Here is a 17826-nt window from a genome sequence, read left to right on the forward strand (position 1 = left end):
GAAAAGTTAATTAACAAATAAGCAGGACATTATCAAATTAATAGTTTTAAAAGTAATTAAAAATAATAGAACAACACATTTCCCACTGAAAAGATACAAACTACTGTATGCACAATGAATGCCTTCAAATTTGATGTCAAAGGCTTTTGACTAATGTTGTTTTGACTTTGTAACACATTCCATCATTTTCTCCTATAGATTTCTAAAAAAGAACTATAATGCAGATCAATATTCAAGAGAAAATGGAAGCTAGAGGGAAATCCTTTAATCAATGGTATTATATCTGAAAAGGTTATGCTGATATATAGGGAGATAAGCAATTTGCTCAAGAATTGTTAAGTAAGATACATTATTGTTGAAGCAGCCATTCAAGAATCGCTAAAGAAATGATTTATGAAATCTTGGAAATTCCCAAATATGTGACCTTGGGCAAGATTTATTTTGGTTATTTACATATCTCTATTAGTGAGCAATTATCATAAGAACTCTATGATATTTATATAAAGATTTTGAGAATTTTGCATAGATCTATTTTGTCCCTTCTGGGCAATAAAATTTCCATAATATCAAAAACTAAAAAGGAACAAAAATCAACCTCTTCATTTCATTTCACTTGTTTTTTCTATGGAGATCATCACTCCTCTGGGAGGGGAGGAATGTGGGAGGAGGGTCCTGTACATAATAAATATTTACACCATTATTGTTCCCACATTTCTGAATATAGGAAAGAACAATATCCATACAGTCTAGCATCTTTCAAGAAATCATTTTTCTAATTTCCTAAAAATTAAGTCAAAGATAATTTATTCTTTTCTAGTAAATATTAGATAAAATTATATTTGTTTTTTATCTACATCTTTCTCCCAAAGAGAGGTAAAACTCAAAAATGAATTACTTTCTAACTCAGATCTCATAGTGGCAACTGTAGAGAGTAGTATTACAAAATAGGTTTAAAAATGTACTGGTTTCGAATGTGACTGTTTTTCAAGTGTCCAGCAAAAATAAAGGAAACCTCCAAATTTAATGTAACCATATGGATGTACTAACTAAACATTCCCTAAAATAAAAACTTGAACTCTCCAATAAACATATTATGCCTTTAAATATCTGAGGGTGAATTAAAATTTACTTTTGTAATGTGAAAAGTATTAGTTTATTACAACTATTATTCTTTCTATATGCAAAATATTCCCAGAATCATCCTCCAGACTAATATCTCCTCTTTATTGTTTCCCTAACTCTTGTTTGATGTATCATTTTTAAGAAACCTGACTCATTTTGTATGTATATATTCAGAAATTCAAAAAAGTACATTCAAGATAGCTAGAGCAATAATTCCAAATCTCTTTAAATTCTCTATTTCCTTTAGATAATTCCACAAGTAAAAATTTTGAATTGTGATGGGTCATGGAGAATTCTGTTGGTCATGAAAATGGTTCAATATCAGATAATAATCTGCACTGTTGTAGAATAAAATCTTAGGGCTTAATGGATAAATGCTCATGAGATAGACCCTGACCCTGAAGTTCAGGTTCCCATTTCAGATAAGCAGCAGATCCACATCTTGTTCTAAAATGTACCAATAGCAAGCTGAGCAAGATATTCAGAAAACAAGGCACTGCTATAAGAAGTCACTAAAAGAGAGTTGACCAGTATTGCTCTCTTATGCAGCATTTCTTTCTTCTTAATGAAGCAGAATAAATAGCAGGGAAGGAGACACATTTTCCTCATTGGGCATCACTACCTTGTTATCTTTCTAGTCTATTCAACAAATATTAACAGGTCTAGTAATTATGGAAGCAGTTTACCCTTGCCTTACTGGGGATGCCACATTTGATAAGTGGCAGGACAGTGAGTAATCCAATCCATCAAGAATTTTCAGCCATTTAGAACACCAGTCAATGCCCAAATAAAAACAAGCTCTGCCAGTTTTATTAGCATTTTTATCAAACATTCATGAAACCTGTAGTTTCCATTGAATACATTTGTTATTAGAGAAAAACAGGAAGGTAGTATAACTTTAATATCAGCATCAAGAGAGAGAGTTTGCAGGGCAACGCCACTAACTGAAAGAGTTGCAATCCTCCAAAAGCTTTCTTTGTATTGAAGAATGAATTAAATGAATCATGACCAAGTTGTATATTTCAGGAATTCCAGGTTACATCAAATTGGAATAATTAATATATTAAGATAAAATGTGGAATGAACATAAAATCTTTTAAATTAGGGGTCCCAAGGCAGGGTGCAGTGGCTCACACCTGTAATCCCAGCACTTTGGGAGGCTGAGGCAGGTGGATCACGAGGTCAGGAGATCGAGACCACCCTGGCTAACAAGGTGAAACCCCGTCTCTACTAAAAATACGAAAAAAGTAGCCGGGCGTGGTGGCGGTTGCCTGTAGTCCCAGCTACTCGGGAGGCTGAGGCAGGAGAATGACATGAACCCGGAAGGCAGAGCTTGCAGTGAGCTGAGATTGCACCACTGCACGCCAGCCTGGGAGACACAGTGAGACTCCATCTCAAAAAAAAAAAAAGAAAGGATACCTAATGGCATTATATCTATTTTTAATGATTCCTTCTTTTAAATACCTAAAGCAAGTATAACAAATTATTATCTTTAAAGTTGCTTAGTATGTAAACAAGTGCTCATTACATTTATCTCTGAATTTATGTTTGAAAAAATATGATAAACTTATTTTAATGAATTACAAGCTTCAAAAATTATAAATACATATGTTTTAAAACATTTAAAAAGGATATACAATAATAACAAAATTTATAATAATGAAAATGTATCTATTTCCTCTTTTCCAACACCCAATTGTGCTCCCAACAAAAGCCAATTTCAATTATATTAGCTGGATCTTCTATCTTGCTAAATAATATGCCTTCACAGTTATTTCTTGATATATTGATTTTTAGAGTTTATCTGTTGATAATTATTTAACATCCTTCCAGATGCACACACTTTAAGTCCAAGTATAATTATATCTTTAATACCTGTATTATTTATCTTTGAAGATTTTTACACACCTGTATTTTCTTGCCTCATCAACTATAGATAAAATCTTTCAACCACAGAACTTTTGTGAATGAAGATATTTGTATACCAACTCTTCTCTCAACTCCCTCCCAGTTGCTGTCTCACTCATTCTTACATTGTCAGACTTTGTTAGCTGAAACCAAATCTAACCCTTGCAATGATACTTAAGGCCTCCATGATTTGCTTTAGGGTGCAGCCTAAACATAAAAAATCAGTCTCCAATATCTTTTTCTTTTTTCTTTTATTATTATTATTATTATCATTATTATACTTTAGGTTTTATGGTACATGTGCGCAATGTGCAGGTTAGTTACATATGTATACATGTGCCATGCTGGTGCGCTGCACCCACCAACTTGTCATCTAGCATTAGGTATATCTCCCAATGCTATCCCTCCCCCCTCTCCCCACCCCACAACAGTCCCCGAAGTGTGATGTTCCCCTTCCTGTGTCCATGTGTTCTCATTGATCAATTCCCACCTATGAGTGAGAATATGCGGTGTTTGGTTTTTTGTTCTTGCGATAGTTTACTGAGAATGATGATTTCCAGTTTCATCCATGTCCCTACAAAGGACGTGAACTCATCATTTTTTATGGCTGCATAGTATTCCATGGTGTATATGTGCCACATTTTCTTAATCCAGTCTATCATTGTTGGACATTTGGGTTGGTTCCAAGTCTTTGCTATTGTGAATAATGCCGCAATAAACATACGTGTGCATGTGTCTTTATAGCAGCATGATTTATAGTCCTTTGGGTATATACCCAGTAATGGGATGGCTGGGTCGAATGGAATTTCTAGTTCTAGATCCCTGTGCTTTGCCTTCGGGTGGAGCCTAACAATGGAAAACCAGTCCCCAATGTCTTTACCATCAAGAAATGTCCAAAGTGGCTCCTTGTCACCCATGTCTGGAGGCTGGGCTGGGATAATTGTAACAGATTGAGGAGGTCGATCATAGCTCTCTCTTCTTGTGTCCTCTCCACGTGGCTAGCTTAGGCTTCCTCACATAGTGACCATCTTGGGATAGTCCTACTTATAATGTGGCTGTTGGAATCACCCCAAGTGAATGTTTCAAGAAACCAAGGCAGAAGCTGAGGACTTATGATTTAGCTTCAGACGTCATGAAGCATCACTTCTGCCACGGTCTGTTAATAACACAGGGCCAGCTCAGATTCAAAGACTAGGAGGTTTAACTCATTTAGGGTTATCTTTGGATGAATACACATCAGAACTCAGATAGGTTGACTCTATTTTTTTCTAGTATTCAATGATCTCATTTTTTTCCCATTTTCTTTCAATAGGTTTTTAGGGAACAGGTGATGTTTGGTTACATGAGTAAGTTCTTTAGTGGTGATTTCTGAGATTTTGGTGCACCCATCACCCAAGCAGTGTACACTATTAGTATCCAATGATTTTCATACAATATATGTTACTAGTCAGATTTCTTATTCCTTCATGGAAGATTCTTAAAGTTCAAGTATATTTTCTTTACATTTGTGTCTGCACTGGCATATTAAAGGTACTCAAATATTTAATGTACAATTAAACCTGATTGCAAAAATTTGCTTTTGGTCCTCTTTATTTTAGCCTGGGTTCTTAAAAATGGACATTCTGATGTCTCAGAAATAATATAACATAATTTTACTATTTATTACATTAAGAGCCACGATATCTCAAACTCACCTGGTCTCTTGCTTGCTGACGAGGGTTAGCAATCTAGCCTCGTGATAGCCTTTGGAGAGGCATTGGTTTATTTTTGTTCTTCCTTGGAGGCAATTTCCTTTCTTGAAGTCAAATTTCTCTCTGGAAAAGACAAATAAGCAAACCAACAAATAACTCTCTTTTCTCTGTTGACATTTATACTGAGGCCTGGCATTACCACTGCATCAGCTGCTTTCAATTAAGTTTTTCAGGCTGTTGCTGGATAAATGAGTAAACATCTTGCTTTCCAAAACGGCCCCAAATGTTTTAAACATCAACCAACATTATATAAACAATTTAATGCAACAATTACAGTTTAAACAGTTTTTTTCACTATATACACCTAGTAGCTTAACCTTCTCCTTACCCAGAACTCTCCCCGCCAAATTGAAGCTAATCAACCCAATTACATTTTTAATGTTTGCTTTGTTCAGCCTATTTCTGTAATAAACAATTTTTTTTGTATAATTTCAGGTGGTACTTTTCATATTAATATATTAGCAAATTTAGTTACCAACTACAGAACACTTGAGTTAAGTAAGAAAAATCCCTGAAATAGAGTTCTTTTTCATTTTGAAATGTATTTACTCATTGGGATGCAACATCTCATTTACATGAGTGACCTGTGGTAACTCCCAGTGAGTGTTCGGGGGCTGATAAATTCATTCCAATAAGTCTGCACTCAAATTAGCATAAAAAGGACAATTTCAATCATTTACCAGAGAGCTTTCTTTTGTGCATGGAAGCAACAGTAGTGCTTATGTATTTGTGCAGCTCAATAATAACATTTGAAAATAGCGGCCCTTGGTCTCTCTTTAAGGTCCAAGAAAAAAGCAGGCTGCCAAAAGAAATAAAAAATCCTTTAGGAGAGGAAATTAGACTTACAAGCTAAACAGATTTTAAAGAGATTTTGAACAATGCTGATTAAAGACAGGGGCATTAAGGAGACTAACTTTAAAAAATAAAGATAATTGGCTGGGCACAGTGGCTCACGCCTGTAATCCCAGCACTTTGGGAGGCCAAGGCGGGTGGATCATGAAGTCAGGAGATCGAGACCATCCTGGCTAACATGGTGAAACCCCGTCTCTTCTAAAAATACAAAAAAATTAGCCAGGCGTGGTGGCGGGTGCCTGTAGTCCCAGCTACTGGGGAGGCTGAGGCAACAGAATGGCATGGACCCAGGAGGCGGAGCTTGCAGTGAGCCGAGATCGTGCCATTGCACTCCAGCCTGGGTGACAGAACAAGACTTCATCTAAAAAAAAAAATAATAAATAAAGTAAAATAAAGAGAATTAAAAATACATAGAAATATTCAAAATGAATTTACTTATCTTTAAGATAAAGAGCTAGTCAAAGTCTTCAAGAAAGGAGAATACTGGACATTTGTTGGCTTCCATGATATTCCGAGAAGAGACGAGAGAAGACAACAGACAATAGAGAAGTATCATGAACAGAGCATCTCCCCTAAGGGTGGGAAAACACCATGCCATCTATTACTGTGTCTATTTCTATATGCCAGAAGACTAAAGGCTCTGTCAAGGGTTTAAGCACAATATCTACAGTTACACAGTAAGCAAAGTATTATAACATTTACATTTTATCATTAAATAACAACAGTATACATCTAGATGGGGAATAGAGTTTTGGCTGGGTTTTTGTTTTTTCCCTAGCTTAGAAAACAGAGTGAGTTAGGTCAATGTAGCATATATTGCCCAAAGTCACAAACCCTGTAAGCAGCAACATGAGGACATGAGTCCATGTCTTCAGATTAATTTCAGTTTTCTTAGTTTCTAGTTACATGTGATCCTGAGAAATGCATGCCTTGTCACATGCTATAACAGGTAATGGAGAAAAATCAGGGAATCTTCTCTGTTTAGTCATTGAGTCTGGGTAATGTGAAGTCTATGCCTCCTGGATGCATAGAGTATATCCGTTTTTGACTTGAAGGATGAATTCTATTCTAAATCCACATTAGTTTCTCTCCATAGATTGTTAGTACTGGCAACAAGTTTCCTATTAATTGTCTGGCTTTCCTCAACAGAAAAACTGAGATCCAGGTAAAATAAATGATCTGATACAGCAGATTAATGGCAAAGCCTGGACCATAATCCGCCTCTCAGCTTTCTCTTCATTGCTCTACACTGTTTTCTTGTTTTTGCTTCATTCAGAGAACTTCAGTTTAGAGAAAAAAAACTAAAATTTCATTTCAAAAGATAACTTTTCTCTTAAATGGGGAAGGCAAACTTTGTGACATTTTCATTTGTGTGAACAAAAATATATCAGGAAAATGTGTTCCAAATTCTATGATTTACCCAAAGGAGACAAGAAGCTTTATAATTCCAGAGTTATGATTATATGAGATAGATAATTATCTTCAAGAAATTAACTTTCCAGCCATTACTCAGCAAGAATTAAACATATATTTTAACTGAGCTGATGTAGAAAAGAATAAAGGAAATGTTCAGAAGATAAAACTATATATTTTAAGAGCCATCTGTGACAGGACCACAGCCAACACATACTGAATGAGTAAAAGCTCAAAGCATTCCCTTTGAAAACAAAAACAAGACAAAGATGCCCTCTCTTACCACAACTATTCAAAATAGTACTGGAAGTCCTAGCCACACCAATCAGGCAAGATAAAACAATCAAAGGCATGCAAATAGGAAGAGAGGAAATCAAACTTTTTTTTTTGAAAATGGTATGATTCTATACCTAGAAAACCCCATAGTTTCTGCCCAAAGTTTCCTAGATCTGATAAATAGCTTCAGCAAAGTTTCAGGAAACAAAATCAGTGTATGAAAACCAGTAGCATTTCTATACACTAACAACACACAAGTTGAAAGCCAAATCAAGAATGCAGTTCCGTTCACAATAGCCACAAAAATAATAAAATACCTAGGAATACAGATAAACAGGAAGGTGAATGATCTCTACAAAGAGAATTACAAAACACTGCTAAAAGAAACTTGAGTTGACACAAACAAATGGAAAAGCATTCCATGCTCATGAATAGGAAGAATCAATATTGTTAAAATGGTCATACTCCACAAAGCAATTTACAGATCCAATGCTGTTTCTATCAAACTAACGATGACATTCTTCACAGAATTAGAAAAAAAAATTGTTTTAAAATTCATATGGAACCAAAAAAGAGCCCGAATAGCCAAGGAAATCCTAAGCAAAAAGAACAAAGCTGGAGGCATTACATTACCTGACTTCAAGCTATACTACAAGGCTCCAGTAAACAAAACAGCATGGTACAGGTACAAAAATAGATACAAAGACCAGTGGAACAGAATAGAGAGCCCAGAAATAATGTTACACACCAACCACCATCTGACAAAGTTAACAAAAACAAGCAATGGGGAAAGGACTCCCTATTCAATATATGGTGCTGGGATACCTGGCTAACCATATGTAGAAGATTGAAACTGGCCCCCTTCCTTACACCATATACAAAAATCAACTCAAGATGGAGTAAAGACTTAAATGTAAAACCCAAAACTGTAAAAACCCTGGAGGATAACATAGGAAATATTATTCTGGACATAGGATCTGGCAAAGATTTCATAATGAAGATGCCAAAAGCAATTGCAACATAAACAAAAATTGGGAAATGGGACCTAATTGGAGTAAAGAGCTTTTGCATAGTAAAAGAAACTATCAATAAACAGAAAACCTACAGAATGGGAGAATACATTTGCAAACTATGCATCTGACAAAGGTCTAATATACAAAATCTATAACAAACTTAAGCAAATTAACAAGCAAAAGACAAACCACCCCATTAAAAAGTGGATATGAACAGATAATTTTCAAAATAAGATGTTCATGTAGCTAACAAATATATGAAAAAATGCTCAACATCACAAATCACTACAGAAATGCAAATCAAAACCACAGCGAGATGCCATCTCACACCAGTTAGAATGGCTATGATTAAAAAATCAAAGAATAACAGATGCTGATGAGGTTGTAGAGAAAAGGGAGCACTTGTACGCTACTGGTAGGAATGTAAATTGTTTCAGCCTTTGTGGAAAGCAGCTTGGCAATTTCTCAAAGAACTTAAAACAGAATTACCAGTTGACCCAGCAATCCCATTATTGGGTATACACCCAAAGGAATATAAATCATTCTACCATAAAGGCCCATTCCAGCACTATTCACAATAACAAAGATATGGAATCAACCTCAATGCCCATCAACAGTAGACTGGATAAAGAAGATGCAGTACATATACACCATATATGAAATACTATACAACCATAATAAAGAATGAAATCATATCCTTTGCGGCAGCATGAATAGAGCTAGAGACCATTATCCTAAGCGAACTAGCATAGGAACAGAAAATAAAATACTGCATGTTCTCACTTATAAATGGGAGCTAAACATTGAGTACACATAGACACAAACAAGGGAACCACAGACACTGGGGCCTTAAGGGTGAAGGACTGGAGGAGGGTGAGGATCAAAAAACTATCTGGTACTGTGCTTATTACCTGGGTTACAAAATAATCTGAACACCAAACAAACCCCTGTGACATGCAATTTACCTATAGAACAAACCTACACATGTACCCTTGAACACAAAAGTTTTAAAAGCTATTTAATTTAAACCATAGCTCTACAAATTATGTTATAACAGCATAAATGAGACAATAAAACCTCACTTGAAAAACATTAATATGGCAGAAAATTCATGATATGATATTAATGGTGTGCACTTTCTACAGAAAAGAGATAATGGAGGGATAAAATGGAAGATAAAATGCTTGGGTTTCAAGAGGCCACATGGAAACATAGAGTATAACCTTTTTGTGATAAATATGTATTGAAATAACTAGACAAAAATGGTCATGCTATATAAAGACAATTGAAAATCAGAATATTGATATCTGATTTAGGACCACAAGGTATCATCTGGCTCAGCCCTTAGCCTTCGGATAACTCTATGTTCTAGAAAAAGCCATGGAGGTTAAACGATATTATGAATATTAGCATGTAGGAGATACTCAATATACACTTATAGATGAGTTTAAGTGAATTCTTCAAGGTATTTGTCAAAAAGAAAGACCTCTTGACTACGAAAAAGAATAAAAGATCTCTCCTATGCTTCAGGCAGAGCTCATATTAGACCATTAGATCTATTTTTGAGCTTGACTTCTATGTGTCAACTTCACTCTCAGGCAGACCCCCTTCTGATGGCAATAGACTGCAGTGGTCCTGTCTCACATAACCAGAGCTCCAAATTTAGAGGAAGGAAATATTTTCTTATAGCTCTGCCAGAAACCAAAGAAGTTTATGTTCATGAAAATCCCAGCAAGTTTCCTTGACTCTCATTGTATCTTACTGCATTTGGTTTTAAGCCCAGCCTTTCACAGTGGACACGGGATGGCTATATTAATTAGCTGAAACTAAATGAGAATCTTTAATTGGAGACTGAGGTAGGGTCAGTTGTAAGAGATCATGTGGCCAAAAATGAAAATAGTTAAATTCATGTGGGAAGATGAGAATATTAATGGCAGTAAAAAGGGGAGAAAGGATGATGGGAATATGTTTTAGGTTAATACTAGTGGCTCTAACAAAGAAATAAAAAAGTGCAAAATGATTCAAACTCCTTACAGTGAACAGATAAAATGAAAAGCTCTCAGACACTAGGTCTGTGCAGCCTCTGCTGTCTTCAACATATGCTTCCCGAGGTGTCCTTGAACATCTTCTTTATCACAGCCTTCCAAAGGGGAATGGATCATGGGGGAAAGGCTATGAAAGGATACTTTTAAACTTTCTCAACTGAAGTACAATATAAAAACAGAAAAGTTTATAAAGTGTAAGTATATTGCTTGCTGAATCATCACCCATATGACCTCCATTCAGGCCAAGAAATAGAAGATGCTCAGCATGAAGACACCCCTTCTCATCTTTGCCCAATCACCCCCACTGATGACTTCTAACACAATAGGTTACTTTTGTCTCTTTATGCACTTTAGATCAGTGGGCATGAGAGGATTTGATGGCCAGGTTTAAAGTGGTGTTTGTTACTTCTGCTTAAATTCCACTGGCCAAGATTCAGTCACATAGACATGCCTGCCTGCAAGAAGAGTTGGAAAACATAGTCCACTCAGACTGTGGTGAGCAGCTAGCTATGGGAGACAGTCAGCAAACATCTGTTGTAGTCCTCGTGAGTATCTTCCAATTATCCTTACCTCCCAAGATCTTAGCACAATCAGGGTCCAGGAACAAAGCTGCAAGAACATATAGTCATCCATTCCAAAGCCAAGGAAGAGATAACTGTAAATACTAATGCTTAAATATTTTGTGCCTATCAAAACTGAGCTACTTTTAAGTAACTTTTAAACAGAATGGAGGTTATCTCTATAAGATCACTGTCTTACATAGATATATATATATATATATACACATGCACACACACACACACACATACATATATATGGTACAGGACCTATTTTTTTATCCGAAGTAGTATGGATTTTTTTACTTATATTTTATTATTTATTTACATTTTATTTATATACATGGAATAAATATACTACAGAATATATTAAGTTCATATATATTAACTTCAAAATACATATGTATATTGAAGTATATGTGTGTGTGTATATATATATTTGAAGTTAAAAGTAGAAAAAGAAAGGAGAAACAAAGAAGAGTCAGCTAATCTTCCATAAATTTTCCAAGAGAAAGAGTCACATATATGAATATCTTGGTTATAGAAGTTTAGTGAGAAAAATGTGAATAGCAAATATTGCCTTGGCAAATTCTTCGACAATTTTGTTCTAATTCATCTCTCAAATGTTACATTCTACAATTGTAATAGACTGAATTATGTTCCCCCCCAGTTCAGAGGTTAAAGCCCTAATGCCCAATGTGACCATATTTGGAGTTAAGGCCTTTACTGAGGGAATTAAAACAACAAAGTCAAAAGCATAGGGTCCTAATCCGATAGGACTAGTGTCCATCTAAGAAGAAGAGACACCAGGAGTGGGTATGCACAATGGAAAGCCCATGTAAGAACTCAGAAATCCAAGCCAAGGACAGAGGTATCATCAGAAACCAACCCTGCCAGCACCCTAATCTTGGACTTCTAGCCACCAGAACTGTGAGAAAATCAATTTCTGTACTTTAAGCCATCCAGTTTGTGGGATTATATTATGGCAGCCCTGGAGGATGTATATAACAGTCCTCTGGCAAACGGAGTAAAATCACTTTTTTCTTTGACATGTTTCTCACCCTTCTTTGTCTAATTGGTATCCCCATCCATAATTCTCTTCACTTTTCCCTTTTCTTATAAATGTTTCACTCTGCCTAAGGCCTATCTGTGAAACTTCCTTGAACATTTCAGTTTGCCATAGTCACTCAACATCCCTGCTGTTTTATGATCTGTATGAAACTAGCTATAATCCTATAATTCCCAGTGTCTACCTTTCTTCATATGAGCCCTATCTCTCTAGTCAGCTTAGCTTCATGAGTTCATGGAATAGGTGTCAGTCAACTGAAAAACATTTGTACATTGCTAAAGTTAGAACATATCCTCAGAGAGATTTCAGTTTAGGTGAGGAAGCAGTTGCATTTGACTTTGAAGGGGGTAGATATTTCATAAACAGAGGCGCTTAATAATAACTCTTAGCCATACTACATTGTTGTCTCAGTTAAAGCTTAGAAACTTATAAGATAAATATTTCAAATATGAGAAAACATTTAGAATGGTTTATTATCTAAAATTGCACAATTTATTAGTGGCATATTTTTCATGATTTTTAAACTATGGCACACTAGCATCTCATATACCATACCATCTCTTTTTAAATGTTTGTAAGACAAAATTCTGGGCCTATCATTGCTTTCTCCTTCCTTTAAGGTCAAATTGATCTAAGATTAACCAACAATGAATTTATATATTTGGGTATCAGCATTCTAAAAACCTTAGGATCAGAAGATTTTAAATGGTAATTCCTCAAGAATACAACAAAGTTATTCTTTAGTTCATTTGTTTGTCCTCCCTTGCTGGAGGTGTGTCACCATGTCACTGAGATACCTACAAATATCTTTGTAACCAGGACTTCCAAGGTTCAAAAAAATGTAGTTGTTACCTAAAAATGTCCAAGGGAGACAGTCACATAGTAGAAAGGCTTTGATCAACACAGCTAAAAGCCTTTCTAACTATATTACAGTGAAGCATGTATGTTGGGTTTTCAACTTCAAGAGCACTTTCATTTAGAAAAAAAAAATATGTATACAATATGGAGTTATAGACACAAACCCTGGGCTTAACTGCAGTCATATTTTATGTTTGTATTCAACCCAATTGATTTAGTTTACTACAGCAGAGAACTGTCAACTGCTTTGCCCTTCAGCCTAATTTTGGTAGTGTGCGCTACATAATTCTGTAATTCAATTTACTGAATACCAACACTAGCATAAGGGGAAGTTTGGAGAATCACGTGTTTCTTATCTCACAAGTCCCCTAAGTACAAATGATTTTTTGCTCAGAAAGACTCAAAGGCTCTTGATTATAAAGAATAATTTCTGTCGGGCTTGGTGGCTCACGCCTGTAATCCCAATACTTTGAAAGGCCGAGGCGGTGGGTCACTTGAGGTCGGGATTTCGAGACCAGCCTGGCCAACATGGCGAAACCCCGTCTCTACTAAAAATACAAAAATTAGCTAGGCATGGCGGTGCATGTCGGTAATCCAAGCTACTCGGGAGGCTGAGAGAATAGCTTGAACCCGGAAGGTGGAGGTTGCAGTGAGCCAAAAGTGTGCCACTGCACTCCAGCCTGGGCGACAGAGTGAGAGTCTTGTCTCAAAATATATATATATAATAATAGTAACAATAATTTCCAAGAAAGAATAAAATAATGTTAAAGGTCTAGTCTGGATGCTTTGTGGCTAAATATTTACTCGGTTGTATGTTCCTGCATTTTGAGGTTGATGGAAAATATGGGGACAACATTTGTCTTTTTCTTTTAAATCATGTTACAGCCTTAACAGTCATCTTGTTAATTTGAAATCTGCCTGTAAAAATGTTTCCCAAATCAGAAGTCCTCTTGAAAACAATTCTGAAGTAAGTTAGAACTTCAGAGGCCCATTAGTTCATAATTGTGTTATTTCCATTATGGCTAATGCTTTGGGTTTTCAAAATGTAGTGACCCCGTTCTCTTCCCACACCCACTCCTCCAATCTATTTGAAGGTTTGCTTTCAGGTAGTTTCTGCCAACAATATCAGTTATTATCAAACAGTTGCCATTCTTCTCTCTCCGACCCTCCTGATATTTGTTTATAAAAATCCAAATTACTTCAAATTACTTCAAATAAAAAAATAGGTCCTGTGCCTTACAAACAAGCCTGAGTCTAACAATAATTCCAAATAGATCCAAAGCTTCAATTTTACTTGGTTGCAACATTAACATTCCCATAGATTGCCCCAGGCCTTCATATATGTTAGACACACATAATTGCAATGTATCCTGTAACATTAAATAGATAAATTGTTCAATATGTACCAATTCTAGTTTGGCACTTTTAGTAGTAATAATTAACTCTGCTATGTTCGTGTGGACAAATTTATTTTTTCTCAGGGAAATTAGTTCATATGTTGCTGTAGGAGCTAATGGCTCCTCTGAAACATACCTTGTCTTCTTAGTTTGGCCCTTGCTTGGTTACAACTAAGCAGCCTTTTCCTTCACAGCAAATAAGAGCCCTGTGTGCCCCAGCTGTCCCTAATTAGGTTACTCAGTGTCTCTCTGGGTGACTGACTAAACATGCTTCAGCTTTTTCCAAACTGATTTTCTTTTTAAAATAAGGGAACTAGGTCATTTTGTCAGAACTCCCAAATTATGCTTAGCAATTTTAAGTATACATCTATTTAAGATAACTAAAGCAATTTCAGAAAAATTCATTAATCAATTTGATTGAAGAGTCTCCATTTACAAAATATAAGCACAAAACATTTTCAATTTTTTTCAGGAACTGCTACCAATAGTACTTTGAGAACTTTATCTTTGTGCTTTGCTAGCAATAAGTTAGAACCCTTTCGTCACTTTTGGGGTTCTTTCAGTTATTAAAGCAGTTTAGTATAGGTAAGATTTTAATTTCATATGAGTTGAAAACTCTCCTCATCTTTCACCCTAGTTAACCTTCTTACTCATGAAACTTGAGCTGAAATGGAGGTAAACATGGTAGGAATTTTGTTAAAGTTTCTCCCATATTGAGGAACCCTATCTTACAGAAGGAGGAACTGAGGTCAAACGATATTACAAATACTAGCACAAAGGAGATACTTTATATATACTTATGGATGAATAAATACTAAAATTTAATCAAATCCATTAAGGTATTTACCAACATGAAAGACCTCTTCACCATGAAAACAGATCTCTCTTGTGATTCAGGCAGAGCTTAAATTAGATCTATCTTCGAGTTTGACTTCTATGGGTCAACTTCACCCTCAGGAGTACTCCCTTCTGATGGCAGGAAGTAACAGTGGTTTCCTGGGCTTGCTTCTGGGATGTTATAGTAGTGATGGAGGGATGGGCCTTATTAAGTTGGCTGTCGTTTCTTATAGTCATATCTGCTGTTTCCTTACATGAGCATCATAGGTGCATGGTGGTGAAGTTGTTTTCCCCTTTCCATTGGTTATCAGCACTTAATCTCATTATCATAGGAGAACCAAATCCAAAGCATCTCTCAAATGAATTTTTGGTCTCATGTGAGATTCAACTTCATCTCCAGGGATCTTCCAACATGGTGCTAAATGTTCCTATCCTCAGGAGCAACCCATTTTTGATCATATTGTGTGGGTGTCCAGTAGCCTCCAAACTTCCCTATTTCTAAAGCACCAACTTTGGGGCTAAGAAAAAAATGTGCAGGATCAATCTTCCATATTCTCAGCAACTAAGGGATTACAGAGGTAGTCTTCATACCCTCACTATGTGGCCATATCTACATGCCATCTCTCACTAGAACTCTAGATTTTAGAAAAGGTCAACAAGCCCTACGGTTCAGGTAACATCTAGTAGGAGTATAAGATATCTTCTACCTCCTTTCTTATAGATTCCCACAAAACTCACATGTATTCTGTACATTGGTTCCTATAGCTGCCTAACAAACTATCTCTAAACACCCAAAACAATAGGCATTCATTATCACACAAAACTTTGGTCTGAATGTTGTTACCACTGTAATTTCTGCCCTATTCATCAACTTCCAGTGATAAGAAATGATCTTGAACAGTATTTCACAACACAAACCACAGTGGTGGTTTCTCTAATTAGAACTCTTCCTCTAACAAAATAATTTTTAATCAAAGAGTCTAGGTTTACTAGTGAGGCAGCTAAAGGATAATTTAGTAAAGTTTCTCAAAGGAAAAGACTAATTTTGCATCATGTGACACAAAAGGGACTGTAAGCAAATACTTTTAGGAATAAAGTTTATAGAATATTTCTCCTATGAAGATTCATAGATCACAAATACATATTTAGGTCTTTGAGAAGTATTCTAGTGAAGACATAGGGTTATACATGCCCAGCTGAATTTGTAGCACTGCCATTCACTACCTAGGTAGGGTCAAATTTCTTGACTTTCTTATGCTTCAAATTATTATTATATGAAATAGGGCAATAATCACTTTTGTCTCATAAAGAGATTTTAAGAATTAAATGATACAATATCTAAAAGTCTGAACCTGAACCCCATACATACACTTAGGGAATGCTCAATAAATGTTAAGTAATAGCATTATTAATATTTCCCAAACTTATTATCATGAAAACCCATTTTTAAAATGGTTGGACTAGGGATTATAAAAAGAGGCAATTTTATGATCACTTTTCTTTGGCCCATTTGATGCTGGGCCTGAAATACACCACTCAATTTCTTGCCCTGAATTTGAGGACATAGATGAGATTGCTGAGAAGTCAAACATAATTTGTTTCACTTAAAAGCAACTTGTTTACTTCAATGGAAACAGAATCTTGCCTTAAGGATCTTAATAAATATTCTTACCTCACACTCTCAGATGACCAACTGTTATATTAAGTGAGGATGACAGAAGGAAAGAAAAGAAGTAATTAATAGTCATGAAAATTGGGAGAGAATCTTGGAATTATAGTCATGAAAAGATGGTGGTCCTAGAAGCAGCTAAGGAGTAATATGGAAAAATGTTCATGAGAACTTATTAATAAGTTTATCTACTAGTAACCAACATGTAAATTTATGGTTCTTTTCTCCCTTCTCTCTGTTTTACCCTCTGGGGAACAAAAGGCAGAGGAGAGATCGGAGTAAGGATGTGAGGGTTCTGTCAATTATCCCTGAATAAATGTAACAGAAGCAGTGTTGGAATGAAGCTTAAAGTAACAAATCCAAATTACCTGCCAGAGAAAGAGCCCTCTCTCCAAAATCTCTGGCAGATGGTCGTCCAGCCTCTTGGAGGCCAGGCGCGGTGGCTCATGCCTGTAATCCGAGCACTTTGGGAGGCTGAGGCAGGAGGATCACGAGGTCAGGAGATTGAGACCATCCTGGCTAACACGGTGAAACGCCATCCCTACTAAAAATACAAAAAAAAAAGAAATATTTTCAATAATAGAAACTCACTGCTTTTCCAGACATCATGATACAATTTTTTATAATTTTATTTTTTATATTAAGCTGAATTCACCATCCAGTAACTTACCATCTTTATATGTAGTTCTACCCTCTGAAGCAAGGCAAGTCTCATTCTCATTTCAGTTGGCAAACCTCATTCATTTGCAAACTGATACTATGGCTCTTGAGGCTTCCTTTCTTTAGGTTAAATATATCCAGCTCATGCAGAGTCTACATAAGACTGACCTCTGGGCAAATCACCAACCTGAATTTCTTCTAGTGGATGCATTATCATTTTCAAGTATCTCATTTAAACTTGCATTTCAAAGATCAATCTAGAATTATCAATGTACTAATTTTTCTTGTTCTACATCCTATATTCTAATGAATTATAAGTTTGTCTTCAGATATGGATAACAGAAATTTATATCTAGGATTTCCTTCTGGACTTGAGTCAAAAAATAATCTGAATATAAT

This window comes from Pongo abelii, chromosome 4 (genome assembly GCF_028885655.2).
Source record: "Pongo abelii isolate AG06213 chromosome 4, NHGRI_mPonAbe1-v2.0_pri, whole genome shotgun sequence".
Taxonomy (NCBI): Eukaryota; Metazoa; Chordata; class Mammalia; order Primates; family Hominidae; genus Pongo; species Pongo abelii.